Source organism: Phyllostomus discolor, chromosome 1 (genome assembly GCF_004126475.2).
Source record: "Phyllostomus discolor isolate MPI-MPIP mPhyDis1 chromosome 1, mPhyDis1.pri.v3, whole genome shotgun sequence".
Lineage (NCBI taxonomy): Eukaryota > Metazoa > Chordata > Mammalia > Chiroptera > Phyllostomidae > Phyllostomus > Phyllostomus discolor.
In genome coordinates, this window is record NC_040903.2 from 85,231,962 (window position 1) to 85,245,146 (window position 13,185).

At 39.8% G+C, this 13,185-nt stretch overlaps 1 protein-coding gene across 2 annotated transcripts in view; it reads right to left on the reverse strand.

Moving 5' to 3' along the window:
- ARHGEF38 (Rho guanine nucleotide exchange factor 38) overlaps positions 1-13,185 on the reverse strand; it is a 132,490-nt gene that overhangs the window by 45,159 nt on the left and 74,146 nt on the right. The window lies entirely within an intron of this gene.

Genomic DNA, 13,185 nt, shown 5'->3' on the forward strand with positions numbered 1-13,185 from the left:
GATCATACTATTAACAAGGGTTCTCAGGGTGTCCAACCTTTTGGCACTGCTGGGCCACATTGGAAGAAGAAGAGTTGTCCTGGGCCACACATTAAATACACAAACAGTAACAAAAGCTGATGAGCATAAAAAGATTTTAAGTAAATTTAAGATTTTGTGTTAGGCTGCATTCATAGCCATCCTGAGTGACATGGAGCCTGCGGGCCATGGGTTGGACACCCCTGGATGACTGTCTTTTCATAAAACAACTTGAGTTAATTGTGTCTAAGCATTTAAGCAATTAATTTGATAGGATGACAAAACGGAGTCTATGACTGATAGCTCACAAAGACACTAAAGAATGCTTTGATTTAACCACCCACTCCTTTCCTTAAAAATGTGTATTAAGCATCTACTATCCACCTCTGCATCATGTTAAAATAATTTACAATACACATCAAAAAATATGTGATAGGGTCTGCTCTCAAAAGCATTGCAGGTTTGGATTTAATAATGATTGAGGCAGAGCTGGCTGGCGGTGATATGAACATACTAATCTGGACTGGTAAGGCATTCTTCCTTCAGAAAGAGAAGTGCTCTTTGCATTTTTAATATGTTTTGCACACATTAACTGCTCAACTCCCTATGTATACGGGCAGATAAGAAGTTATTTATGTTTATTGAATAAGAATAGAAAAATATGAGCTTAAAGAAATAAATTATTTTCCCAAAGTTTTAGCAACAAAAACCTAAATTTCCAGTCCAGTGCCACTATGACTGGTGTTAGAGTAAATAGTATGATTATAGGTGGCAGGCAATGTGTTTACTTCATGTTATCAAATTGTCATTGATCTCACATCACTTGTTGTTGGCAAACCCAGGAGTACAGGCCACACTTTTCTCATTGTCTGGTTAGGCTTCAGCCCTCCACACGTCAGAGCCTTGCTGGGCCCTGTGCAAAGGGATGCAGTTGGAAAGAATCAGAAATCACTGTCATGTAGGGTTTGTATGGTGGCTTCAGGAACAGCTTTAAGATAATTCTTTGAGCCTCAATTATATCATTTGTAAACTGGGAATAAGTGATAGTAACTCTCTCAATGAATTTGAGAATTAAATGAGATATGGGTATAAACAGTGCCCGGCACTGACAAATTGCTCAGTTAATATCACTTGTCTCTCAGTGTTACTTTACTATCTCTAGAATTAAAACACCAGTATTTTTCTAACTTATATCCAGCCAATAAATGAAAGGTTTTTTTCCCTTTTCAGTATATGGGATTTCCCTATGATTATAGTTAGACTCTGTGCATGGGTATATGTATCTGTGTTCATCTCCCTCTGCATGTGTTTTTACCCATGCTTTTTTTTTGGACTTGCTCAGAAACTCAGCAACTGTGAGGATCTTCAGAACTGAAGGGATAAGGAATTCTTGTTTTGTTACTGAGATTGCACTGAGTTGATCTCTCTAGCATTATAAGTCTTGTAGATTTTTCCTTCAAAACAGTGACACAAACAATAGGAAATGGGGTAGTTAAAAGAAGAGAAAATAAAATAGAATAGTGACTAAATTTAGGATTGGCATAAGATGAAAAGAGCTTCCCAGGGACAGAGCCAGGTGGTGAATGGGAGAGAGGACCGTGGCTGGGTGAGGGAATTAAGGGCCAGAGTCGGCTTTGAGCGCCAGGCTCAGTGGACACTCAGGAGCAAGTCAAGGAGAGAGGATCCGAATTCACACAGCCCAGCACAAGATGAAGTTGTAAATATGTACGTTCACTACAAAGCTGCTTAGGGACAAGGAAAGAAAGCAGTAAAGACCCTCTCATAAACCCACAATAGGACCAAGTCAGAGAGTCAAAAAACAAAGGACAAAGACATTTATTTTACATACAATGAAACTATTAATTGTAAATTCGTTTGTATTTTCTTTAACTGAAGTGGTCTCATTCGAAAGAATTTATACCTCCCCTAACAGCAGAGTCAAAATTTTACTCTTTTCCAAGTAAAATTCTGTTGGGGCTCTAATAATAATTATTAAAGTTAAAAGACATTTAAGTACTCTAATTGAAAGTCATTTATTCACCCAAAAACCAAGTTTAACACTGGCGGGCAGAACATTTGATTTTCCTCCCAGCCCTACCAATGTATTCTGCTTTATAATAGTGCAGATGAAGGGATGTGACTTGCAGCAAAAAAAAAAATTCTGTTTCCACGGTAACATAACTCTCAGCTGCGTTTCTTCAGTGGTGAAGGACAGCTTCTCTATCTAATGTAGGTGGGTTTGAAGGGATGATTAGAAGTGGTGAAGGGACCAGTAAAGGTAATCTTACCTCTCAATGCCTGTCACAAAGGCCCCAGAATCCTATAAAATAACTATCATGTGCTTTTTAGAAAATTCTACAACCTGACTTTCTGCACTAGCTGACATAGAAAAGGCTAAAGAAAAAGAATGCACCCTTTTTAAATGTCCTTAGTTACCTCCTTGGAAAACAAGTCCCAAGAATATTGAACACATGTTGAGTCCTGGTGTCACTACTACTGTGTTGAACCTTGTTCCCCTCACTAATGTACATGTATCTGTGTCCTCTTGTTGGCCCACCTCTCCTTTACTTCCAGACTCTCATCTCCGTGCCTACGATGTGCCATGCCTTATAGCAAGGCCTCTGAATTATTCCGACCCCGCTCCAAAATGAACATCTCCTGCAGGTAAGTAATCCAGGGTAAACCAACGATATTCAAGCAAACTCCTTTTCCTAGGCTTTCTTAGGAGAATGGCATACAAAGGAATGAAGTAGTTATAGTCTTTACTTCATCCTTATTTGGCAATAACTCAGTGAGTGATGATTATGCACCAAGCGCTTTGGTAGCTACTATAGATATGAAAATCCAGAACTTCTCTCAGGGGACTTCTGAAGGGAAAATATAAGTCAATAGAGCTGTAAAACACAGAGGGTTGCCTATTCTGCCCTTGAGGATCTTGAGCTATTTTCCTAACAGTCTGCACTTGAAATAGGAGCTGTGAGGCACACTGAGGGAGCAAGATCTGTTCAGAAGCTGCAAGCTGTCCTGTATGGCTGCTGATACCATGTCTGTGGTGATGTTTCAGAAGGGGCTGTATTGGTCAGCAGCTGCCAGATCCTGGAGGACCGTGTGTCTCTGGGAGGAGCTGGAGCTTTGGCCTGGAGGTGATGGAGAAACCTGATGGATTTCAGGCAGCAGACTAATATGATTGGACTGTATGTGTTTCAGAAAGATCTCTCTGGGAGTTAGCCATACAAAAGACAGAATTTAGAAAAGGAGTTAGTGGGACTGGAAAAGAGAAACCATTTGAAAGGCTTCTATAATAACATATGAAATTACTTATGAGGGATAAAATAGGAAGTTATAGCAGTTAAGAGAGGGTACTCTAATATCAACTGCCTGGTTTCAAGTCCAGGTTTTACTGTTTACTCTTGTAACATTTGGGAAACAGACTTGACTGCTCTGTTTCTTAATTTCCTCATCTGTAAATTGGAACAACAACAACAGAAGGGTTGTTTGAAAGATTAAATGAGTTTAAATATGTATTTCTATCAGCAGCTAGCATGTGCAAATGCTCAATAGATGTTAGCTATAACCACCAAAGCAAAAGCAGGGATGGTGGAGAAGAGGGAAGGAAAATGGACTTTAAGTGTATGTGAGAGACAAAGAGGGTAATTCCAGGTTTATATTGCGGGAATCGGGTTTTGGTGACCCGAAGATAGACTGCGGTGACACAATAAGGGGAGAGTTTAGGTGGAAAGACAAGGTTCACTTGTAGATGTACTGAGTTTGAGTCACCTACAGTATATTCAAGTGAAGAAGTCCTTTGTGGGCTTGGACACATGAGTCTGGGATTAAGGGCAAAAGGTCTGGGAAAGGGACATAAAACTTGTGTGGTAGAAGCTATGAATTTGACGTGGCCACACAGGAGAGTTCACAGGCTGAGAAGAGAATGCTGGGGAGCTCGAACACTGAAGGGAGCATAGAAAAGAAAGAGTCTGCTGAAAAGTGTGAGAAGGCACAAACAAAGAAAAGAAAATTAGGATTGGTGTCTGCACAGCCAAGGACAAAGTGGTGAGAAAGACTGCCTGTAAAAAGCCTGCTCTTGCCCCCCGATGGATGTATACAAAATGAAACAATGTGTGTGAAATGAAATCACGACATGTAGGTAGACATCACTGGGAAGGCTTTCCAATTCCCCGCCCCCCACCCCAGTGAAAAAATCCTGGGAAGAGGTGGTTTTGCTCTTATTTCCTGCAGGAAGCGTGATTAGCCGCAAACTAGTCATCCTGAGGCCATGAGACCAAATGCCACACATCAAATACAATGAAGGAAAGAGCTGCAAGGAGACAGCAGGCAGCTGCCCCAGTCATGAACTATTGAATTATAGATTTCTTGCCTTCTGAGGGAAAACAGCCTTTTTTTGGTTAAGTCCTTTTGCTGAGGTTCCTGTTCCAAGCAGGAAAGCACAGTCCTCCCTGCCCCGGCCAGTTTGCCCCCAGCCACAGCGCTGGGGACAGAGCCAGAGTTAAGGTAGAGCTTCTCCCTGCACAGTCCACATGCTCTCGGGCGATCGTGCACCTTCAAGTCTGCACCTTTGCCCATGCAATTCTCTTTTTCAGTTCCTGGTGGTTGGGGAGGCATTCAGGGACTCAGAGAACTCTTACAATCATAGAATTTAGGATTTTATTTCCATGTGTTTTTGTGAAGCATTTGATTTTTCACAGCTCCATTCACATGTGACCGCACAGAGAATGCACTGACCTCCACCAGCCAGCTCCACCAGCAGAACATCCTAGAACTTACCATTCTCCTAGGAGAGAAGAACTGTAGGACTTACTACTAAGCCAGCCTTTTATTTTTATTACAAGAAATAAGTCCATATAGTCCTGGGACCCATGTCGACCTCAGTTGTGAGCCTGGAGGTCCAGCCTTCACACGGAGTCCTGGTCCCTGCCTTCTGCTGATGTTCTCTTTCCTGTGTGGATATATGTTCTTGACCCTGAAGCCTTGCCCTCTTTTTTTCTCTCCTCTTCTCTGAGACTGACCATTTGACTGTTACTGCCACCATCCGGAATAAAATGCCCTGGCCTTCCAGCTGCTGAGTCTGGGTCTACCCCTGTGAGGCTCACACGTTCCAGTGTGCAGGACCCTCCGGACCCGTCCTAGCTGGACAGAACACCCTAGGGTATGTGTGCCCATGTGTGTCCTGAGTAAAACACACATGATATAACAGGACAACAACTGGAAAAATTGTTCAGGAGAGCTACTTTGTGGTACTTCCCACATAGCATCACAGCGTGAATTGTCTATAGCCCATGCTCTGCTCACAAAATCTGATAACGGCACTGGTTCCTGTTTCAGGGACATACAAAAGACACTGTTTTAGGAGAACAAAGTACTTCTGTGGGACCACAGGGCAGCAGGGAAAGGCCTATGACAAATTGCACTTCCTTTCCCAAAGGCTTCTTCCAGCTCTGCTTCCAGCCCAGTGTACATGAAGCAGGCACAGAAAGTAAACTTCTAAGTATTTGTAACTTAGCCTTTTCTTTAATATTTTGGAACATGACAACATTGTTGCAAATGCAAAAGGAGGCACAAGCCCTGTTTTGCTGATCTATTGCTGTGTAACAAAGAACTCTAAAACTTAGTGCATTAAAACAACTGCGTTGATTTTCTCTTAGGATTCTGTGTGTTGGCGAGGATCAGCTGAGCGGTTCACCTGCTCCCCTTGATGTCTGCAGAGGCCATAGTTCTCTGAGGGCTTCACTGGCTAGATGGTCCAAAATGGCTCATTCACCAGTTGGTACTTCACCAGGGAAGGCTGACCTCAGCTGGGATACTGGGACGGCTGGGCCGCATTCTCACTCTACATAGTTTCAGGTCCAATCTCTCTTCATGTGACCCCTCTGTGTAGTATTCTGTGCAGGTTAGCTGGACTTCTTAAATGTCATGTTCCCCAAATCACAAAAGTAGAAATTGCCAACCTTTCTTAAGGCTTAGGTCCTATTGCTGGCACAGGGAGTCTCAGGTGCTGTCCAAAGTCAATATGGGACTAGACCACATAGCAGTGTGATGACCAGCCAGCTTGGTCCCCAGAGGACCATCTCTGGAAAGTGGCTACTGCAATTGCTATACACTCTACCAAATGTGGAAATGATATTTGACATGTTAAATCACCCTTCAGAGAAAAATATGTCTTGCCTTATTAGATATATGAGTCATCGAGATGCATAGATATTGGGAGCATTTAAAAACCACACACAGCCAGTGAAGCTGATTTGTTTGAAAAACATGATCAGGATCTCTGGGGGAAAATTCACACTTTATTCAGTTGTGTCATACATTAAAAAATCAAGCTTTGCAAACAGGTAAACTTAATATTCTCAGGATAACAACATGCAGTTAACACCATGTACTGCATGTTTATTAAGGACAGGAACTGGGCTATCATTACTCATCCACAATTTATTTAACCCCCATGGGCACTCTGTGGGGTATCTATTATTGCCTCAGATTTCAAGAAAAATTGACGTTCAATGAGATTTTTCAACTTGCCTAAGATTGCACATCTAGTGAGCCAGGATGTAAACCTAAGCCAACCAGATATGGAAACTCTTGTACTCTTAAACTCTATACTATCATCTTATTTGTTTTATCCTTGCTCATGATTTTCTTAAATTGTTACAGACTGGTCTTCAATTTAGGTGGAAATAAGAGCCACATCTCATAGCCCCATCTCTAAAGATCTAGAACCCATTTCCTATTTAGACAGCCTGCTTGAGTCAAGATTCTAAAATCCAGTTTCAATCTTGGCATGATAGTCCAGACAGGTCCCCAGAGCTCTCATCTCTACAAGCACAGGCTTCATCCAAACCCCAAGGTTACTATTGAGTAAAATCTTCCTTCTGGTTTATCTGGGTATCAGGAAAGTCTCCCCCTTGATACTGGAGCTGTGACTCCCTAACTCTCATTCATGTCATCTAAGGACAGAGAAATGGGACACCTGTGTGTTTTCATTTTGTGGTAACATGATCTTGGAATACCTCCCCAAGACTCAGTGTGTATTATGAAATGTAGGAGCTTTGGTGGAAGAAGTTTACTGAAAGGGGTTTAGTGGTTGAAATTGCCACTGAACTCTGCAGGGACATGGCTGCCATGTGCGGGTGGTGGAGCCCTCCTAGGCACGATGCTCGGCCACACTGGATTGCTGTGCTTTTAAAGAATTCCCCAGACTCTCCTGCCTGGAGGCCTTTATGCGATTTGTCATTTAGAAAGGCATTAGTTCCAATATCCACCTTTTAAATCCTTCAAGTCCCAGCATAAAACATACCTTCCAAACCAACCTTTTTTCTCATCATCTGAGTTGAATTAATTAATCCCTTCTCAGTGAAACTGTATTACTTAGCTATTGCTGCAGATCCTCCCAAAATCACCTCGAAATTGAAAGGCTTAAAACAACACTGTTTGCTCACAGTTCTCTGGGCTGACAATTTGAGAAGGGCTCAGCTGGGATGGCATGTCCCAGTGTGCGTGGATGGGGTTTATTCATGTGCCTGCAGTCTGTGGCTGGAGGCCAGCTGGCTGAGGAGGGCTTTATTCACAGGTCCAAGGCCTTGATTGTGTTGATTGGAACAAATGAGTAATCTGAGCCATCTTTCTCCCTCTGCAGAGAGTGAATGTCGCAATGCTGTTGTAGAACATCATTTTTGCCACATTTTATTGGCCAAAACAAGCCACAGGGCTAGCTTAGATATAAAAGGTCAGTGGGTAAAAATATGACTCCAACCCTTTATTTTTCAAATACAGCCTTACTGTTTTAATTATAATCTTCTTCAAAGTTGCAATTCATGATTAGTAAGTTTAAAATTGTGGCTATCTTTAATTGTTTTCTGTGTAAACCATAATATTTTAAACCATAATATTTTGAACTACTTTTATACTTATAGAAAAGTTGCGAAAACAATACCAATAGCTTCCAAATAGTCCTCACTCAGCTTCCCTCATGCTAACATCTTACATAACCATAGTAGGATTGTCAGAAAAAGGAAATGAAGTTTGCTTCAATACTATTAATTAAAGTAAACACCTCATTTGAATTTATTTATTTATTTTGATTATTTATTTATTATTTTAATTACTTTATTGTTGTTCAGTTACAGTTGTCTGCATTTCCCCCCCACTCCCCCAACCCAGGCTAATCCCACCTCCCTCCCTTGCTTCCACCCTCCCCTTTGGTTTTGTCCATGTGTTCTATCTAGTAGTTCCTAAAAAGTTTTCCCCTGACTGCCCCCCCACCCCGGCTATTGTCAGATTGTTCTTAATTTAAATGTCTCTTGTTATGTTTTGTTTGCTTTTTTCTTTTGTTGATTATGTTCCAGTTAAAGATGAGATCATATGGTATTTGTCCCTCACTGCCTGGCTTATTTCACTTAGCATAATGCTCTCCAGTTCCACCCATGCTGTCACAAAGGGAAGGAGCTCCTTCTTTTTCTCTACTGCATAGTGTTCCATTGTATAAATGTATCACAGGTTTTTGATCCACTCGTTTGCTGAGGGACACTTAGGCTGCTTCAGCACTAGTGTTCCTTCACTGTTCTAGAACCTACATAGATGTTCCCCCTTGCATTTATTTATTACTCCTACTTAGTCTCCTACAACCTTTAAAAGACTATACCTTCTCAGTCTTCAATGACTTTGACATTTTAGAAGAGTACTGATCAGTTATTTTGTTGAGTGGCCTTCATGTGAGTTTGCTGATGTCTATTGTTTTCTCATGATTGCACAAACTTGGGCAAATGTACCACAGATATGATATCATGTCCCCCTTGGACATAGTATATCACAAGTTCATCCTGTAACTGTGTGTCCTTTCCTGGTATTGTGACCTTGATCACTTGAATAAAGTCTTCTCTGTGTGGCTTCTTACTGTAAAGTTCCCACCTATCTTTCCCTTTGAGATCAATCATTACGTAGGAGATACTTGGAAGGCTATGAAAAGTATATTTGTCTTCAAACTTTCAACCACTAAATCTAGCATTGATTGGTGGATTTTTGTCTGCAATAATTATGACCATAGTGTTTGCCTAATGGTAACTTTCTATTTCCCTCTTTCTTTCTACATTTATTCATTTGAAATCTACTGTAAGGGAGATCTTTCCTTTTTCTTTGTTTATTTACATTAATATGGACTCAATATTTATTTTATCCTATGAGTTAAAATCTAATACTACCATTATTTATTTTGCTGTTAAAATATGTAAATCATAATATTTTTAATTGGGAAAATACTTCCCTGTGAGCCCAAAGACCCCTAATCAGCTCAGAAAATTCTACTAAGTGGAAGATATTAACATAATGATTATAAATCTCTGCTGAAATGTGTAAATATTTGGGTGCAAATATCTTCATAGATAATGTCTTTGCCTCCATTTGTGTTCTTTTGGTTTTTTGTTTTTGCAAAATAAGCTGTTTTTATTTAGGGTTTATGCAATATAGATATTGCAAAACCTGGTACAGGATGTAACTTTATATTATTAAATAGGAGCTCCAGCAAAATCTTCTTTCCATAAGTCAGGTTTTCCAAGATATATTTACAGAATTTCAAAATTAAATATTTTATGCAATATGAACTCTTATTATTTAATATTTATTTAATTCTTTGTTTTTGTAAAGGTAAATTTTTGTGTCTTCCCATTTGCAATTTTGTTTTCAATAATTGCAATTGTAAAGGTTGAAAAGCTGAAATTACTCTTTTTCTCTGCGTGTTGACTATTTTAACCAAAATACCTCAAATGATCTTGAACAAAATGTAATTTCTAAAAGCTGATTAGTAACCAGCAGCTAAGAAACTGTGCACTGTCATGCATAGGATTATTTTCTAAATTAACATCAACTCTGTCTTTCAAATGTCACGTGCAGTTCAGTCTAACTTTGTATATCTAAAACCATGCATGAATTTTGACTAGTTACCACTTCAGCTAACAGGACAGTACAGCTTTACTACATATGCACCATCATCAATCCTAGCACATTTCTGCTCCATGGATTTTCTTTTATAGTGAAAACATTATTTCACTGTCATGCTGAGCTCCATCAAAATACGTATTTGTATCATCATCTGATTCGCAGTTTAATTATTAAAGTTACAGTAGCATTTACAATAAGGTCATAGAATTCAACTTTGACACAATCAGCTTCCAAAAGCTCTTCTATGATTCTGTAAATTGAATTAAACACTTTTAAACTTTTATTGGAATTAATTGATTTTCTATTTGATTCATTGGATCATACTGTTATAAAACTGTCATAATTGAACTGTTTGCAAACTCTTCTACTTACGATGCCAACTCATTAATAGCCATTGCTTTATATTGCTCACAGGCCCAAGGAAACTTGGAATTAAAAATGAGAGAAATCAATTTAAGGTGATTGTCACTTGACCTAAATGAAGTCAAGCTGCATGCATTAAATCATGTGCACTTGGGCTTAAAGGTGTAGGTCAGATTTCAACAATGGGGTCCAGGTTGAGAAGAAGATTCAAAGTAGAAGTAGTAACATGAACAAAAATTATGGGCAGCAAGTGACAAATGCCAAGGATGTTTTAAAGTAATGGGCACATTTTTTTAAATAGTGACTAGTTTTTAATGTCGCTGCTTCTTCAGCAGATCTCTGCCTTCTGATTATCTATGGTTAGTGATAGCATCAAGGACCCCATGGTGGATGGTGAGTATTTTGTGTGTTGTATGTTTATCATTAACTTTTCTTGAGAAAAAGAACCTCCATACTTAATTTTATTAAATGTGTACATTTGATCCTTATTTCTGGGTTGCTTTACTGCAAGGCAAAATAAGTATAGATTTCATATCTACACAATAACATGTTACACAACAATAACATGTTATAGATTTACATCATAAGTAAGCTACTGTAGCAGCAGCACCCAGATGCTATTCAGCAGGACAGCTCAGCCTCTATGTCCCACACATGCTATACTTAAGTCTAATCTTTCATTCCCTGCACTCCTGCTAAATCCATTGACTCTTATCCTGGTGGCTTCATGCCTCTCACAGTTCCTGGAATGTGCCACTCAGCATGGACCATGACAGACCAAGTGGACGGCAGGATCTGCAGCATCAGATATATCTTCTACCCTCAGCAGGACACGTTGCAGTTAGCTGCTGCTAGCTGCTCCTGTTCCAACGTCATCATTTTATCAGCCAATGCCCTGCATGCTGTCCTTTAAACGAAGATGTAAGTTTCCTTGAAACTAGGAAGGATGGAAGAGGAGAGATGGCCTGTCTTTCAGCATTTATGTTGCTGGGAGAAGTCTAGCAAATGCATCTGACTCTTACCCTCTACTAGGAGACACTATATCAGACATTGAAGTACAATGTAGAGGTTTTACCAGATCTCTTGAAACACAGCTAGTGATAATGATCTTTCTTTTAAAAGGAGAAAATCCAGGGAAAATGCTAAACTGGACTGGATGATTGAACAAGAGGCTAAAATTAGAATGTTCTCAGCAAGTCAGGTTACACATCTCCTTAAACCTGGAGTTGCCTTTGACTCCAGCACAGGTGGCCAACCCCTGAATCTTTTTCATGCTTTTGCCCATGTTTCTCTTGAATCTGGCCCTTATTTTTTATTTTTACTATAACCACCTTAGCCTAGATGCCTGTCATCACATACCTGTGTTATTTATAACTACATATCCATTGGTGGAAGACTCATTTTCTCCTGTTCATTCTCTTCATACCTCCCATCGTTTTCTTTCTGCAGAAACTTGTGTGTCTCATCATGTCCTTGCTGAAAAAACTTTTAATGACTCCTGCAGAGTAAATTCTGAACTTTGATTCCTAGTATGGTCTGTCCCTATCCTATACTTCCAGATTCATTTTTCATTCTTCTTTTACATAAAGCCTTCACTCCAGCTTCACTGGGCCACTCCCCATCTCCTGAGCACCCTTGGCATTTGCTGCCCATGCTCATGTTCATGCTGTACTCTTGCCTCCTACTTAGTCTTCCCAACCTGCACCTCCCTTGTTGAAGTCTGACCTATACTTCTAAGCCCAAGTATTATCTTCAAGAATCTTTCTCTGATTCCCATTTAGAAATATTCTTTTTGTCTTCTGAGGGATTACAGCTGTGTAGAAACTACTCTGGTGGTATATTATACAAATATCTTCAATTCAAGAAGCTGTTTCATTGCCTACTTTGGAAGGATGGAGATGAACTTTTTCATCTTTTGATACCTGACACTGCCATGCAGCATCTTAGTCCATGAACATGCTGCTGCTAGCAACTATTCATTGAGTGAATTAATAAATTAATGGCTAATAAATCCAAACTAAAGGTGTAATGAATAGCGTTTTCTCCCTAGAAAATATTTTTACAATATATTGGAAACTATATTAGTCAACAACCCAGGCTGCCATAGCAAAATGACAAAGACTGGGTGGCCTACACAACACACATTGATTTCCCACAGTTCTGGAGCCTGGGAAGGTTTCGATTTCTGGTGAGGGCCTCCTGGCTTGCAGAAGGTCATCTTCTTATTGTGTCCTCACATGGTGGAGAGGGACCGAGAGAGGGAACTCTGTTCTCTCTTCCACTCACTAGCAGGACACTAATCCCTCCACAAGAGAGCCCACCCCCTATGACCCCATCTAACCCCAAATCACCTCTGAAAATCCCCACCTTTAAGCACCATCACATTGGGGGTTAGGGCTTCAACAAATACATTTTGGGGAAACACAAACAGTATATAATGAAAACATTTAATTGCAAGAAATGATTGAATTTTAAACCTTTTTGTGGGAGAATGTTTTTGAATGAATTGGCATTTTGGTCTGTAAAATACTACAAATAGCCAGGTTGATTCACCTTTCATATAAGATCAACCTTGCTTATTCATCTTTGGGTCATCCATAAATACTAAACAAAATCAATATCATACCATTTTATAACTCTATTTCCATGAACAAATAAAGACATAATGAATAAAGACATAGGTGTGAATGTGCATTTGTGTCTCTGTGCCTGTCCCAAACAAAAAGGTGTATGTCAAACTTTCATGTATGAAACTCCCACGAAATGAAGAGAATAAAAATTTAGCTTAATACGTTTCCAATGATATCTCTATTTTTTTTCAAAAATTTTGCCAGAGTAAGAAAATAATCTATGGCT